At 36.1% G+C, this 15,715-nt stretch overlaps 1 pseudogene; it reads left to right on the top strand.

Annotated features, from left to right (window-relative positions):
* Window positions 1–223: 223 nt before the first annotated feature.
* LOC127197535 (uncharacterized) lies at window positions 224–340 on the top strand (annotated as a pseudogene).
* Window positions 341–15,715: the final 15,375 nt, after the last annotated feature.

The following is a 15,715-nucleotide window of genomic DNA, read 5'->3' on the forward strand; positions in this document are numbered from 1 at the left end:
GAGGGTCTAGAAGTAGGAAAGGGAAGGGATAAATGTACTTATATTAAAATCTCAAAATAAAATATAAACTTATTTGCTGATGCATTTCTTTCAAAATTTAATTAAAATATTATTACATTATCTCTTTCCTTTATTCCCTTCTTCCCTTCCATGTCCAGGACATACCTAGACATTGCTGTCATTCATACATATATATACATACATTCACATTAAAAAATAACATCGTGACCATAGAGGTATTGCAGGTGTAGCTGCATCAGCAGGTGGCAGATAAGAGAGAGGCTATGTCTACGTTAAGCGTTCTGCATGCGAGCATATATATGATTGTTAGTTTAACACTCCATGAAAACATACAAACAAACAAATTGAGCCTGAGATAACCACCACTTGGGTTCCAGGGGGCCTAGACAAGGAGCTAGCCTAAGATGACTACCAGTCACTCTGGAGCAGGTCTTGGGAGGGGACAGACCATGCCTTGGATGCCCTCTGTCTGGTGCCATAATGCATGAATGGACCATAACACTCCTGAGACCACGCCTGTGATGACCCCAGACACTCTGAGGCCACTGGTGCCACTAAGAAGAGGAAGTAGTAGGAGGAGAAATCTATGAGAAAGAAAAACAGAAGCATACGGACACAATGAAGAGAGCCAGAACTAGAGACCTTAGGATAGTGACGAATAGCCTGAGGTGAGTAGCTGGTGATGGCTCCTGAAACCATGATGGTGTCCTGACCTTTGCTGTCACCGGAGACCACATCTGTGTTATATGATCCTGCATCAGCAGGAGTCTGTTAACACTGAAGGCCCGGTGGATGTGCCTAGTCCGGGCTCTCACTCATGGAAGCATTGATGGTTGAGGGCAGAACTGGCCTCATTCCTTGCCTTGGCATCTTGAGGAGAGTTAGCCCTGGTGCATGAGAGCAAGAGAGCTGCTCGTGACCTGGTCTGCTGCCCCACTCTGGGAAGCAGACTGACCTGGTACCTCACCTGCTCAGTGCAGTAGATCTGGCCCTGGTGAAATGCACACAGATGAGCAACGTGGAGGGCAGTTATGAGGGGAATGAAGACGAGTAGAATGGGGATGCATGATGTGAAATTCACAAAGAACCAATAAAACATTTTAGATAATAATCAACATATAAATACAACCCACTGAATTCACTCACTGTTGCCTGTGTGTATACCATTCTACGGCGAAGACCAGTTAGGGAGCTTATTCCTTGGGAAGACCAAGTCTCTGTCCCTCAGCAATTTTTCATTGTCTGTAGCTTTACAACTAGAAGTGGGGCCTTATGACATTTCTCACATCTAGATAAGGATGTCAACTATAGTTGGAATTGCAGAGCTATTTCTAGTGGGGAAAAATAAACAAATAAATATATAGCAAGTGTTCAGGTGAACATTTTATAATATGAAATGTTATAAAAATACAAGGAAGTAGGGAAAGAACTACAAATGTCTAGTTACATTAATGTTTTAAATATTTTTTTAGTATTTTATATATACATTTATTTTTTTACATGTACATAAAATAAAGCACACATAGCAAGAAGAACCACAAAAACCCAGGAATTATATTAATGCTACATTTATAGTGTTTTGGTTATTTGTATTTTGCAACCTTGAGGAAAATATCTTTCTTATCTTGATGAGTCTAAAATTCTGAATGTAAAAGATATTTTCGGGATAACTGCATTATTAACATTACTATTATTATTGGTGGTGTTGTTTATATAAAATATTATTATTGTATTTAAACCTACTTTCTCTTTGTCTAATTTTTCATCCATTAAATGCATATAACAATTATATTCATAATCTGACTTGAATTTTAAAAAACAACAAAAATAGGGTTCATAAATATGTAGACATGTACAGAGCTTATAGTATACTTCTAATAAAATTTATTTCTGTTTGTCAAAAATACATTTTAAATTTGTTGAGGCTATTATGTTTGGCATTGTTCTCCTGATTTATTTCTCAATGTGTTTATCATCTGTATGTAGGAAGGGTGCTGATATTTGTGCATTACTTTTCTATCCTGTTAATTTGGTGGGTGCATTTATTAGCTTTAGGAGTTTCCTGTTGGGGTGGAAAGGTTTTTTATGTATAAAATTAAATCATCTGCCAATAAGAATGCTTTGAGCTCTTCCCTTCTTATTTTTATTCCCTTTATATGCTTCGCTTGTCTTTTTTTCTTTACCCAACACTACAAGCACTATGTTGCACAGGAGGTGAAGAGTGGAGATTCTTGTCTTGTTTCCAAATTTAGTGGAAATGTTTGAGTTATACAAGATGTTGGATGTAGTTTTTCTGTGTATTTCCTTTATTATGTTGAGATATATCTGCTGTGTCCCTAGTCTGTTCAGGGCATCTACCTTGAAAGGATGTCAGATATTGTCAAAAAAGAACCTTTCCTGCATCTAGTAAAATTATAATGTAAAGCTTTTTTTCTGCAGTGGATAATAACACAGAGACTCATAACTTGTCAAAGTTCAGAGAATTAGGGAGTTGAGAGTGATAAGCACTAAATGAAAACATCTACATTACATCTTCTTCCTCCCAAGGTTCAGGATTCATGTTGAAGACAGATGGAAAGATGGCAAGAGTCAAAGGCTGTGGGTGGCTACAATGAAATAGTGTTTTCCAGAAACAATAGCCAGTTTCATGTATGAACTCACAGTAGAATTAGCAGCATGAACAAGATATATGAAATTTCAAGATAGACAAAAATCTCAGCATTGGGGGCTTACTTGTTTGTGAAATATTACTCCTACATGCGGAGTTACTTTTATGTTATGAATGCAAGTGAAGTTGCTGGCAGTTTTGAGCAGGAACTCAGTATGGCATGCTTTACATTGAAAATGTAAAATGTGAAAACATAGCACACACTGCATTGGTGATTGGGAATCTACCGTAGGCTGAAGAAATATACACATGCTCAAGATGATGTATAGAAATGACTAGAATATTACATTTGAAAGTTGAATCCGGTTAAACTTTCTCATGGCTTCTCAGCAGAGCCTAATCAGTGCTTCGTTGTTGTGGCTCTCCAGTATATTGTAGGATTGTTTTTTTTTTTTTTCTATTGAAAATACTGTTATCTATTCATATCAGATTCCAGTGGTATTTCTTTGTCTCTATGATTGGTCACTTGTATCCAAAATAATTTTTGACTATACTTATTGTGTTATATGAGGTTGTGGTCACACAATGGTCAAATTTCAGAAATTCAACATGTATTTATTTCATAGTCAGTGTATAGGTCTATAGCTTCTTAGTTGTGTTCTGTTGAAAAATCATCTGGAATTCAGGTGAAGGTAACTGGTGACAGAACACGAGTTTTTTTTTTTTAAATGCTTTTGTTTTAAGAGACTCTTGTCAGTGTTGATCATGGTTATGTAGAACTCAAAACTAAATGTGAAGTGACTGAGAAAGGATCACATGGGTGTGGTGTGGCCATTAGTGTGTTGGCTTTGCTTTCAGCACCATGTGCAGTTTGAAGCAATTTTGAAATCCTGCTTGGTAGATGCTGCTACAATACCTGACCTTGGTTATCTAATATCAAATGGTCAGCCCTGAAAACACACATAGAAGTAACATTATACAAATTAAACAGGTCAGTATTTAATGAAGCAAACAGATCATGAATCTGAAAGAGAACAAAGAGTAATGGAAGGGCTTGGAGGTAGGAAAAAGAGGGAGTAAGTGATGTAATTATGCTATAACCTGAAAAAATAAAAGAATCAATTAAAAAACCCAAACCGACCAAACAAACAAGCAAAACCCTATCCCTATGGGAGTCCTGTGAAGAAGCCTCAAAATGACTCATTATCTAAACATTACATTCATAATGTTTAGCTCATTTATATTTGGGTGTGTCTAAAGTTTTGTACTAGAATCATTTCTCTATCATATTTTGTATTTATTAACTTAAAAACATCTTCCTAGATGTTTAAAAATTGTTTTCTTGAATCCTAAACAACTTAAGCCTAATTGTGAAACTATAATTTTGTAGTTTTCAACCCCATCAGAGACTTGAGAAGGAATAAAAGTATCACTTAAGTAGGAAGTGCATATGGCTTTCCTTATTGTTTCATAACTGTTCTTATTGTATGTAGTTTACTATAAATAAATAAAGTCCACATCCATTTGGAAAACAAATGATGATGGGGCTGGGATGAAATAAATGGTACAATATCTTGGATTGCTTCTTGCTCATGTTCCCATCTCCAAGACACTAATATTGAATCATTATATCCTCTTCTCTTCTCTTCTCTTCTCTTCTCTTCTCTTCTCTTCTCTTCTCTTCTCTTCTTCTCTTTCCTCCTCCTTCTCTTTCTCTTCTTTTTCTTCCCCTTTTTCTTCTTCCTCTCTCTCTCTCTCTCTCTCTCTCTCTTTCTCTCTCTCCTTTTCCTTCCTTCCTGTTTTTCTTCTGTACATTAGAAGTGTCACATATCCCTAATGTCACAAACTTTCATCTTGTATTTGACGCTGTCTTTTTATGGATTTTGCTTTTCTTTGTGTCTGTCTATATGTATCCATGTTTCTGGGGATATTTTCTTTGAATTCTCTAAAATTCTGTAAAGATTTCAGTACCAAGAATGGTTTATATAGAACTGAATTGTTGGACAAAGGGCGCCCATGGCAACCCACTAACATCTCATACCATTGTCAAGAGTATTGATTATTCTCCACAAACTGATGGTAAGGCACTACGATCAGCATCGTCGTCATCCTTCTGGCCAAATATATATATATATTTGTGAAGCAAAAACAATTAAAGACTTGCTTACTTTGTCTTGGCAGTGTTTGGCCATAGATTCTGCCTGATTCCAAGCTTACCCACTTTTAGGAAGAATTCTGTCTGTAGCAGAAATGGGGACATTTTGTCCAGTGGCTGGTTGGCCACATTTGAAGCCATCTTCAAAAATAGGTTCTTTGATGCTCATCATCTTCTCTAAGGTAGGGTGGGTGTCGCCAGCAGTTAACCTGTCTTATTATCAAAAGATTCTTAAAATAATAAAACATCTTTAAATGCCATATTCTATAAGTCTCTGAAGTTTTTGAAGGTTATCAATTTTACCTTATCTATCTTCAGAATCATACCTATCTGTTAAACATAGGATGTATATTCTTGTGATGAAAATAGAGTAGATAACCATGAGTTTATCACTAACAATTAACTTGTATTACTTAATTATCCAAAACAGCCTGCAATAGCACCTTCAAAATATTGGAAATAATCTCTGTATTATAATTGAGTTATATATGTATACTACCTGCTATTAGAACAGCAATATCTCTAATGTGTGTAAAGGATAATCTTGAGTTTGAATTCTATACCAATGTATCAAAATTGAACTTATTTTTATCAACATACAAAATTCTATATAAACGAATTAAAAATAACCCTCTTTGTGAGTAACAGTTAAGGCCTTAAGTTGAGGTGTAGGTTCAATATATTTATCTGCATCATGCTGAAAACAGGCACAAAATTTCTTGGGATTGAGCATACTGCTAGCTATAGAAAGTTGACTCTTTTCACCTGTGAATAATAATATAAAGGGCAGATAAGTGTCACTGTACATGAACCCTTGTCTATATTCCAAATAGGAAACCCCAAATGTGAATCTGAAATTTCAAGATAAAGGATGACTGTTTTGTTTTTCCTCCTGAGAAAGCCCAAACGAAACACCAACACACTAACAAACCATCCTGGTGATGATAGTATTGTTATCTTTATCCTTACTCCATGTAATATAAGTAAACAGCTGTGGATTGAACTAGGTTATGGCAGGCCACCTTTTGAATACATCCTTGTTTCCAGGCCTCATTCTCTCTGAAGAATGATAATTGAAATGTCTATGGTGGGAAATTGTTGGTTCTGTTTGAGATGCTTTATATTTTCTGTTAGATTAATTCCCAGTTCTTTTTCTCAGTCCAGGTTTCAGTAACATGTGTTTCAAAATCCACTTGCTGACATACCCCTAATCTAAGTTTAGTCTTAAACTTTTCAGTCATTGATGCTTCACTATTTTTAACTCAACTTCCTTTTGAAAACTTAGCTAAATAATAGCTTTTTTTTAATTGAAAGGGCAATTCAGTTACAAATGTCAGAGCTATTTATATTTGCCAAGAAATAATAGCAGAAAAAGATTTTAAAACTATAGTTTAGATTTCTAAAATATTACTTTATTTCCATTGCATATTATATCACACTGCTGATATTAGTTTAGACAATCTTAATAAGCATATTCTAGATATAATTTTTACTGTGTTAATTTCATAGTTGGGTTAACAAATAAATACTTTTCTGTTTTCAACTATGTGAATTCCTATTAAATACAATAAGTGGGGATCAGGAATTGACTTGGTGGGTAACCTGAGTGTTGTGAAGAACAGATACAGGTGAAGCTTTGGGGATTGCCAGATAGACAACCTGGCCCCAGGTTCAGTGAGAGAAAATGTCTCCAAGGAGCAAATTGGAGAAAGCACAGATATCTCCTCCCACTTCTATGGGTATCCCCACCCCAGCACACATGTGAATGTACCATACACACACAAGTACAATAATATTTGTGTATAATTATTATATGCTATAGTCCCTTTAAATTCCTCAATGTTTTAGGCAAGATATAGCATAGTGACAATTCCTATTATTAAAAAATATTTCAGTATCTTTTCTTTCTAAAGTTCTACACCTATCTTAACATGATACTTTATTTAAGAGTATATTAGTATTTTTCAGTAATGCTATATTTAATACTCTGCACAGAACTAAAGTCCAAGTTGATTAAAGACCTCAACATAAACCCAGACACACTAAATCTGTTAGAAGAAAATGTTGTGAAGAGCCTTGAACTCATTGGCACAGGAGACAACTTCTTAAACAGAACACAAGAAGAACCATGACACAATCAGGAATTATATAAATGTTACCCTCTTAGTGTTTTGGCTATTTGTATTTGACTGCCTTGAAGAAAACATCTTTCCTATCTTGATGAATCTAAAATTGTGAATATAAATCAATCTCCATCACATATTGTCATTATCAACTTAAAACATCTATCTAGACCTTTAAAACATCTTAGCCCCTAAACAACTAAGCTTCAGTGTAAAACTAAGATCTTGGTCTTCAACTCCATTAAAGACTTGAGAAAAATTAAACTTGATTACCCTGAGTATGCTGTGAGTGCAGGTTAGTAGCTTTCCAAATGAAAAGATGGGGACAATACAGGAGGTAAACTTTAAACCCCTTCCCAGATCTAGCCAATGGTCAGAATATTCTCCACAGTTGAGTGGAGCGCGTGATATGACTTTCTCGTGTACTATGGTGCCTCACATTTGACCATGTCCCCTGGAGGGGGAGACCTGGTGGCACTCAGAGGAAGAACAGCAGGTTACCAAGATACTTGATACCCTATGAGCATATACAGGGGGAGGTAATCCCCCTCAGGAACAGTCATAGGGGAGGGGAATAATGGGAAAATGGGGGGGGGGGGAGGAATGGGAGGATACAAGGGATGGGATAAACATTGAGATGTAACAAGAATAAATTAATAAACAAAACAAAACAAAACAAAAACAAAACAAAAAAAAAAAAAAGAAAGAAAATAAAAGAAAAGATGACGGAGACAGTTTGCTATCTGATCAGTAACCCAAAACTCTAAAACATTGGAGCATCTTCTTCAGCCTTCTGGGTCAATATATCTGACAGACATATTTGTGAGGCAGGAACTGTTGAGAACTTGCTTACCCTGTCTTGGCAGAGTTTGGCCATTGACTCTGCCTGCATCCAAGATTGCCCTTTTTTAGGCAGACATTTGTCTGTGGTAGAAATGAGGACATTGTGCCCAGTTGCTTGGTTTTATTCTTTAGTGCTTTAGCTTATTTAGGATTGGCAAAATTTTATATCTTTGTTTCATTTTCTTGATACTACAGTGTCATTAGATCTCCATATGTATGTGTGTACATGTAAAGATCTAGGGTCTTGGTCACCTGATTTAACAAGAAAACTACTAGGATCTAGAGAAATTGCTTGGCAGGGAAAGCTCTTGCCTTGTAAGTTTAGCAACCAGAGTTTAGCCTCCCAGAATGCTGGATGCAGTCGTACAAAACTGTGACTGTACAGGAAGATGAGAGACAGAGGCAGGATACTCTCTAGAAGCTTGAAGACCAGCTAGCTCTGTGTGCAGATCATGTCTCACACAAGGTGAAAGATGAAAACAACACCGGAAGGTTGCTTGCTGTTGTTGTTTGTTTGTTTTTCTGATTTCCACATACAACACAATACTACATCTAGGACAGGGATGTTGACTGGTATGATTGCCTTGTCATACTTATGTTGGGGCATAACAATTGACCATACTCCATCTATTTTCCTTAAATGACTACTCTTTGAAAAGTCTCATGATGTAACCTATGTCATGGGAAGGAAAAGGCAAATTGTGCTAAAGGATTCCACTGAAGCTTGCCTTTCATAGTTCCCTTAAGTCTGGGGCTTACAGAGTCAATGTAAGGGTTATGTCACTTTCTCTGCGCATCTTTTTAAATTTTTGTAGCCATGGATTGGTGAAGGAAGGGGCTTCAGAAAAGTGTTCTAATAAGGTTAGTCCACAGAAGATCAGGCACTTTATTTATTTATTTTTATTAATTTATTCATTTTACATCTCGATTGTTAGCCCTTCCCCTGTTTCCTCCCATTCTTCCCTCCCTCCCATTTCTCCCCTTCTCCCCTCCCCTATGTCTGTGATTGAGGGAGACCTCCTCCCCCTATATATGCTCTCAGAATATCAAGTCTCTTCTTGGTAACTTGCTATCCTTCCTCTGAGTGCCACCAGGTCTCCCCATCTGGGGGACATGGTCAGAAAAGGGGCACTAGAGTTCGTGTGAGAGTCAGATCTCACTCTCCACTCAACAGTGGAGAGTATCATGTTCGTAGGCTAGGTCTTGGTAGGGGTTTGAAGCTTACTGCCTATATTCTCCTTGGCTGGTGCCTTAGTTTGAGGAGGACCCCAGGATCCAGATCTGCCTGTCATAAAGTTCTTCTTCTTGCAGTAATTGGCAAGAGATTTTTAGGTTTCCAGGACCTATAGGCACTTTATTCTTATGGGAGATAATTCATAGGCTTCAGCCACATAGCAGAGGTACTGCCTAAAAATCTCTTGCCAATTACTGCAAGAATGTAATGAAGCTGCTTCTCAAAGAGCTGAAAGAAGTTGGATATTGACACCAGTTGCTGATGGAGGAGACAGAGGTGACTGGCACTCCAAGTAACAAGCTCATAGAGGCAGGGAGATGCCTTTCACTTTTCACCCAACCTGTTTGAATGTCATATTTCTCATACACAGAAGCCAGCTGATAAATAAAATCCAGATAGAAAAAAATGTCCAGAGATCGAGCTCCATATCACAAAAGAGGGCAGAGAAGAGAAGAACTGGGTTGAGCTACCAAACCAGAATATCCCCTTTTAGTTTATTTATAGGTGTTTGCTCCAGTATTGATTTTCTCACTTTGTGAATAAATTATTGCTTTCCTAGATAAATTAACTTCAGCATAACTTTGCCTGTTTTGAAAAGGATTTCTTTGTAAACAATAGTTTTAAATTATATTTCATACTCTTTGTAGGCTTTATATTCAGAACCTATTTTTGAAAGAGAACTTTATAGCAGAATAAATCTGTTTGCTTCACTTTTCAAACATAGAACCTCCATCATCATTCTGCTGCCGTTTTTTTTTTTAAATTTTTTATTTATTACAATTTATTCACATTACATCCTGGTTGTTATTTTCTCACTTTTATCTTGTGTTTCCACCTTCCTTTCCTCTTCTGTCTTATTCCTGCCTCTAGACTTCTAATTGTGGTATTGTTCCTCCCCCACCATCTGGCTATAGCCTATCAGGTCTCAGCTGGATAGTCAACATCCCCTTCCTCCCTTCTTCTCCTACTGTTTTAAATATGAAAAATTTACATTTATTCATCACATTTCCTATTCCTTTTATCATCTTGCAAATTTTCAGACTTCCGTCTGGATTTAATATTTAAATCCTCCTGCTACCATCTTAATACCTTTTCCTTGTTCTAACTGTACTTTCTACTCAATTCTCTCATTCCACCGGGGTGAGTTTTCTCTATAAGTCAAAATCTAGTTTGCTGTGGACTTTTGAATAAAGCCTGGAAATCACTATTATGTCATGACATCCATAGTTATATTTTTTAGTGACTTTGATGATTTCTTAGTTCAATGTTATCACTGATAAACAGAACTCTCAAAGCAGAACTCTAGTTGCTTCATCATCTACCACCCTAATTTATAAGCTTAATACAGACTTCACAATATTTTTTTCTGAAAATTACTTTAAATTTAATATTCAACACTTAAGGTATTTGATAAATACATTTTGAAAACACTCAAGTCTATAAGTTATTTTTTAATTTTTCTTGTGAATATACTATTTTGGTCATGACTTGGTCACTATCTTTCATTATCCTGCTAGAAAATTTATAATGAACAGGTACTGCTAAGCTCATTTAATACTATTAATCGTCAACTTAGTACTACAAATTAATTAGATATACTCTTTCTCATGTTATCAAGTCATCAGTTTTAGCAGTGCCTAAGCTGAATCTATAGCTTACTATTGTCTGGAAACACTTGTGTTATGAAATTAATGTTTTCTTACAACAGTTCACCAGGTTATATATGAATGTTATTGTTAAGTAAATTTGCTACTTGGTATCTTAATGTTTGTTTTGCTTCTAGCACCTCTATCTTCCCAAGAGTAACTACTAAGCTACACATGTATCTCTTCATTATGCTATGTGCAGTTGCAGAAGGAGGTGTATGCTTGTGTAGTAGATGTTCAATGCACTAATACATAAGTGAGAACCATCAAATCTAATCAATGATCTTTATGCACAAGCACTCAAATGATCTGGTCTAGCTGAAATGGTTCGTGGAAATAGGAAGAATACATGAAACACAGAGGAGTTTATTGAAAAGCATGAGAGACACTCATTTTTAATGATAGATTTAACATATCAGCTAGGTTATTCAGTTAAGAGACTGAAGCAATAGAAGTGTGTAACTTCCAAAAATCACATTAAAATTGTATTTACAGATACTGACATGCTTTTGTATCTTTTTACAGTATTCTTTTTATTATTTATTTTTTTGAAAATTTTTTATTATGTTTCTTTTTTAACATATACATTTGTGTTATTACACATGAGCAAAATAAACTACATACAGCAGGAAGAACCACGAGACAATCAGGAATTATATAAATGTTACGGTCATAGTGATATGGCCATTTGTATTTGGCAAAATTGAAGTAAACATCTTTCTTATCTTTTTGGGTCTACATTTCTGAATGGAGAATAACATCTATCATATCTCGTTTCTATTAACTTAAAACACCTATCTTGATCTAAAAACATTTTAATCCCTAACCTACTAAGCTTAATTGAAAGACTAAACTTCAAGCCCATCAGAGTCTTGAGAAGGGATAAAACTTAAATACCTGAGTGAACCCGGAGTGAACATTAGCAGCTTCCTAAATGAAAAAATAACTGAGACAATTTACTGCCTGAACAGTCACCCAACAGCCTCTAAAAATTGGAGCATCATCTTCAGCCTTCTGGCCCAATATGTTTGACAGACATATTTGCAAGGCAGGAACTATTGAGGACTTGCTTACCCTGTCTTGGTAGAGTTTGGCCATCAACTCTGCCTGCATCTAAACTTGCCCATTTTAGGCAGAATTCTGTCTGTGGCAGAAACAAGGACATTTTACCCAGGGGCTTATTTGCCATATTTGAAGCCAACTCCATAAGGAGGTTCTTTGATGCTCATCTTTTTTGAGACAGGCTGGGTATTTCCAGGAGTTAACTTGTCTTCTTGTCAGAGAATCTTTAGAATAATAAAAACAGCTTTAAATGCTATATTCTGTAGGTCTCTGATGTTTTTGAAGACCCTATTTAACTATTTTACCTCATAGATCTATAGAATCACATCTATCTATTAGACCTAGAGTATATATTCTTGTTATAAAATTAGACTAGTTTTTGACATGAGCATGATTTGCATCAATATACAATATTCAATACCATGAATTAAAAAACAACCTTATTTGTGACAATTAGGGCCTGGAGATGAGGAGTAGATTAAAAAATCTTTTTGTTCAATCCTTCGTCTGTACTTCTATATCCACCTTTCCTCTTTTTAGCTCCTATCTCCTTACCTACACAAGAAAGATAAAGGAAAAGAGATAGATCCTTGAGTCAAACCTAGTTTCCTCTCTGTAAAAGACCAATAATGCTTATATCCAACTCCTAGTGAAAATAAGCATCTGTAGAGCAAGAGAGTAAACAGAAATCTATCCAACCCCTTTTAGAGGGAACGGGACATAGTTCTCTTAAGGTTACTTCAGGCTTATTTAGGGCAAATAAGTCCTTTGAAGGCCTCCTCAATAAAAGTTGGGGAAAATGATTAAGTAAGGCAGGGATAGTATTTGTGGTTCATTTTTCATAATTTGTGAAATTCCAAATTTAATAGGAGTCCTGTGTGAGACAATCTGAACTGCTGGACCAATTGGGATCAGAAACTTTCTACAGTGTTGTCCTGGAAGCTGTCCTGTTCTGATGTGTAACAGCAACTAGGGCACCTGGGGCTGGAACATGGAGGGTGGAGGATATCAGCATCCAGCTTGCTGAGAGGAATGAATCCTGTGAGGTCTGATCCAGTTCTTTTGTTCTGAAAACATAACTTCTCACAAGCATTATACAGCAATAACGTTGTGATGGTATGAGCTGTGCAGAACGTACAGAGCAATTAAGGCTGGTTCTCTGCTCATTGTATGAGCAGAAGTAAAACATCTGCTAATCTTCCTTCATGCCATACTAAGAATGGCTTCTAATTACAAGTCACAGGGAATCTCTGCCCAAACATGAAGCCTTGACTATGCATAATCCTTCGTATATCAGCCAGTCTCAGAACTATTCCCATGTAGAGGGATACCAATATTAGTTACCTGCTTATTCTGCAGTTTGAATTCTTTACATCCTGATTGAAGCCCCCTCCCACATTCCCTTCCAATATCATCCCCTCCCTCATGCCCTCTTGATCCCATCTCCTCCTTAATCCCCTTTCCCTCCCTCCCCTAGTCCTTAGCAAGGGGAGCCCTCCTCCCCTGATGTTTGACATCAGCTTATCTAGTGTCCTCTGTATACTACCTGTAACCTCTTCCTCTGAGGCCTGGCAAGGCCACCCGACCAGGGTAGAAGTGCACAACATTTAGGAGGCCTGGATTCATGTCCAAAGTCGTCCCTACTCCACATATTTTGGGATCCACATGGAGATTGTGCTGCCTATCTACTGCCTCTGATGGTCTGGTCTAGGTCCACATCCCACATGGACCTTGGTTGGCTCACCAGTCTCTGTATGGTAATGTGGTTAACCTGAATTAAGTGGCTAATATTGTTTATGAGTGAGAATATGATATGTGCGTCTGTCTAAGGTCTGAGTTACCTCACTCAGGGTGATTATCTCTAGTTCCCTCCATTTGCCTTCACATTTCAAGATTTCCTTGTTTTTAATAGCTGAGTAGTATACCAAAGTGTAAATGTACCACAGTTTCTTTATCCATTTGTCGACTGAGGGACATATAGGTTGTTTCCAGATCCTCTCTATTATGAATAAGGTTGCTATGAACATGGTCCTTGTTTGTGGTGGAGCATCTTTTGGGTACATTCCAAGGAGTGGAATAGCTGGGTCTTGAGGTAGCCCTATTGCCAGTTTTCTGAGAAAGCACCAGATTGATTTCCAAAGTGGTTGTATAAGTCTGCACTCCCATCAGCAATGAAGGACTGTTCCTCTTTCTCCATATCCTCACCAGCATATGCTGTCACTTGAGTTTTTGATCCAAAACCCATTCATGTTTAAAGTCTTGGAGAGAGCAGGAATACAAGGCACATACTTCAACATATTAAAGGCAATATACAGCAAGCCTATAGCCAACATCAAATTAAATGGAGAGAAACTTAAACTTAGTCCACTGAAATCAGGGACAAGACAAGGATATCTGCTCTCTCCATATCTCTTCAACAGACTACTTCAAGTTCTAGCTAGAGGAATAAGACCACTAAAGAAGATCAAAGGGATAAAAATAGGAAAGGAAGAAGTTAAACTATCACTATTTGTAGGTGACATGATAGTATACATAAGCGACCCAAAATTTCCACCAAGGAACTTCTGCAGCTGATAAACACCTTCAGTAAAGTGACTGGAAACAAAATCAAGTAAAAAAATCAGTAGCCCAGCTCTATGCATGCTTATGTATCTTGATAGTTAATTTCAGGATAAATTATATTTCCTACATTGCATGTGATAGCTTGTTATTAAAACTATAATACTGTGTATCTTTGGTGAGTTAATTTTGATGAAGTGAAATTTAACATTTATTGTACTTTATTTGTAGTTACTTAATAACAATTAAATTTAAATCTTAGAAGTTATGGAATTTGTCTTTGCGTTCCTTTATTGCTAAATTTATGCTCATGGGCTTTACTCTAATTTTTGTCTTCTACTGAGAATCATTGTTTGATTTCTGTTCTTGTGTCATCCTATAACCCTTAGATTTAATTGAGATAGAGTTTTACTTCATAGCCATCATCTCCTGTTTTTCTGTCCCTCTATTATGAACAGTTGGACACTTTAGTTCTAAAACTGACTGTTTGGAGTCTGTCCTGAGCCTCACTTTCCTAGATGGCAGAGAAAAAATTTAAATATCTCATAGGTTGTCCCCAGTCATAAAGCCTAATACAGTTTTGGCTTATGAGTTAAAATATTTCTGTACTGTATATGATATGTAGGGATGACATGCAGGTTTTTATTAATTTGTTATGAGGTTTATTTTCAGATAAATTCCAAATATGAGAAGAAATCCAAGTTATGTCAATCATTGATATGTTACTTTTGATAACAATATTTCATTGATTTTAAAATTCCTTAGCTATCTGGAATATATCTAACAGAAATAAAAACTTACAGAATTTTATTATTTCAGTTAAATAGTTTCAAATTTTTACTTTTACTTACCAAAAATTAAAAATATATGAGAGATTTTAGTCATCATAGCTTGAATAAAATGCAATGAGAAATTTAAAATAATAATGAACACATTTGATGTCAGAATATTTCTAGAAGTCATTTTATTGTAATGTATTCATAACTGAAAGTATCCAATGGCCATATTAAGGTAGCTACTTAAACAAAAACTTCCGCATTTTTCGAAACTTTATGCACATAAAAATATTTTCTTTTAAATATTTTTGAGCTTAAAAATATAATTAAATTATTACTTTGAAAATAGGTCATGAAGGAGCCAAACTTGTTCTGCCCTAAAAGCTTCTTCCCTGAGATCTAGCTTTTATGGTACCAGACAGCGCTATACAATTTTCCAAGGGAGGAAAACTACCCATAGTGTTGCCCAAATATAATGCCAATGAGGTTAAATAAGCAGCATAGAGCATGAATCAATATCCCTAAGGGTACAATAGTGACAGTCATGAATTCCTTTGTGGTAATCAATAACTCTCTAATTAGCCTTAAGGGCTGCTGAACTAGAGAAAAATCATATTTGAGAATGCAAACAAAGTCAATTATTTTGTATCAAATATGCTTATTTCTATTATTTAACAATATAGACTTA

This window comes from Acomys russatus, chromosome 1, assembly GCF_903995435.1.
Source record: "Acomys russatus chromosome 1, mAcoRus1.1, whole genome shotgun sequence".
Classification (NCBI taxonomy): domain Eukaryota; kingdom Metazoa; phylum Chordata; class Mammalia; order Rodentia; family Muridae; genus Acomys; species Acomys russatus.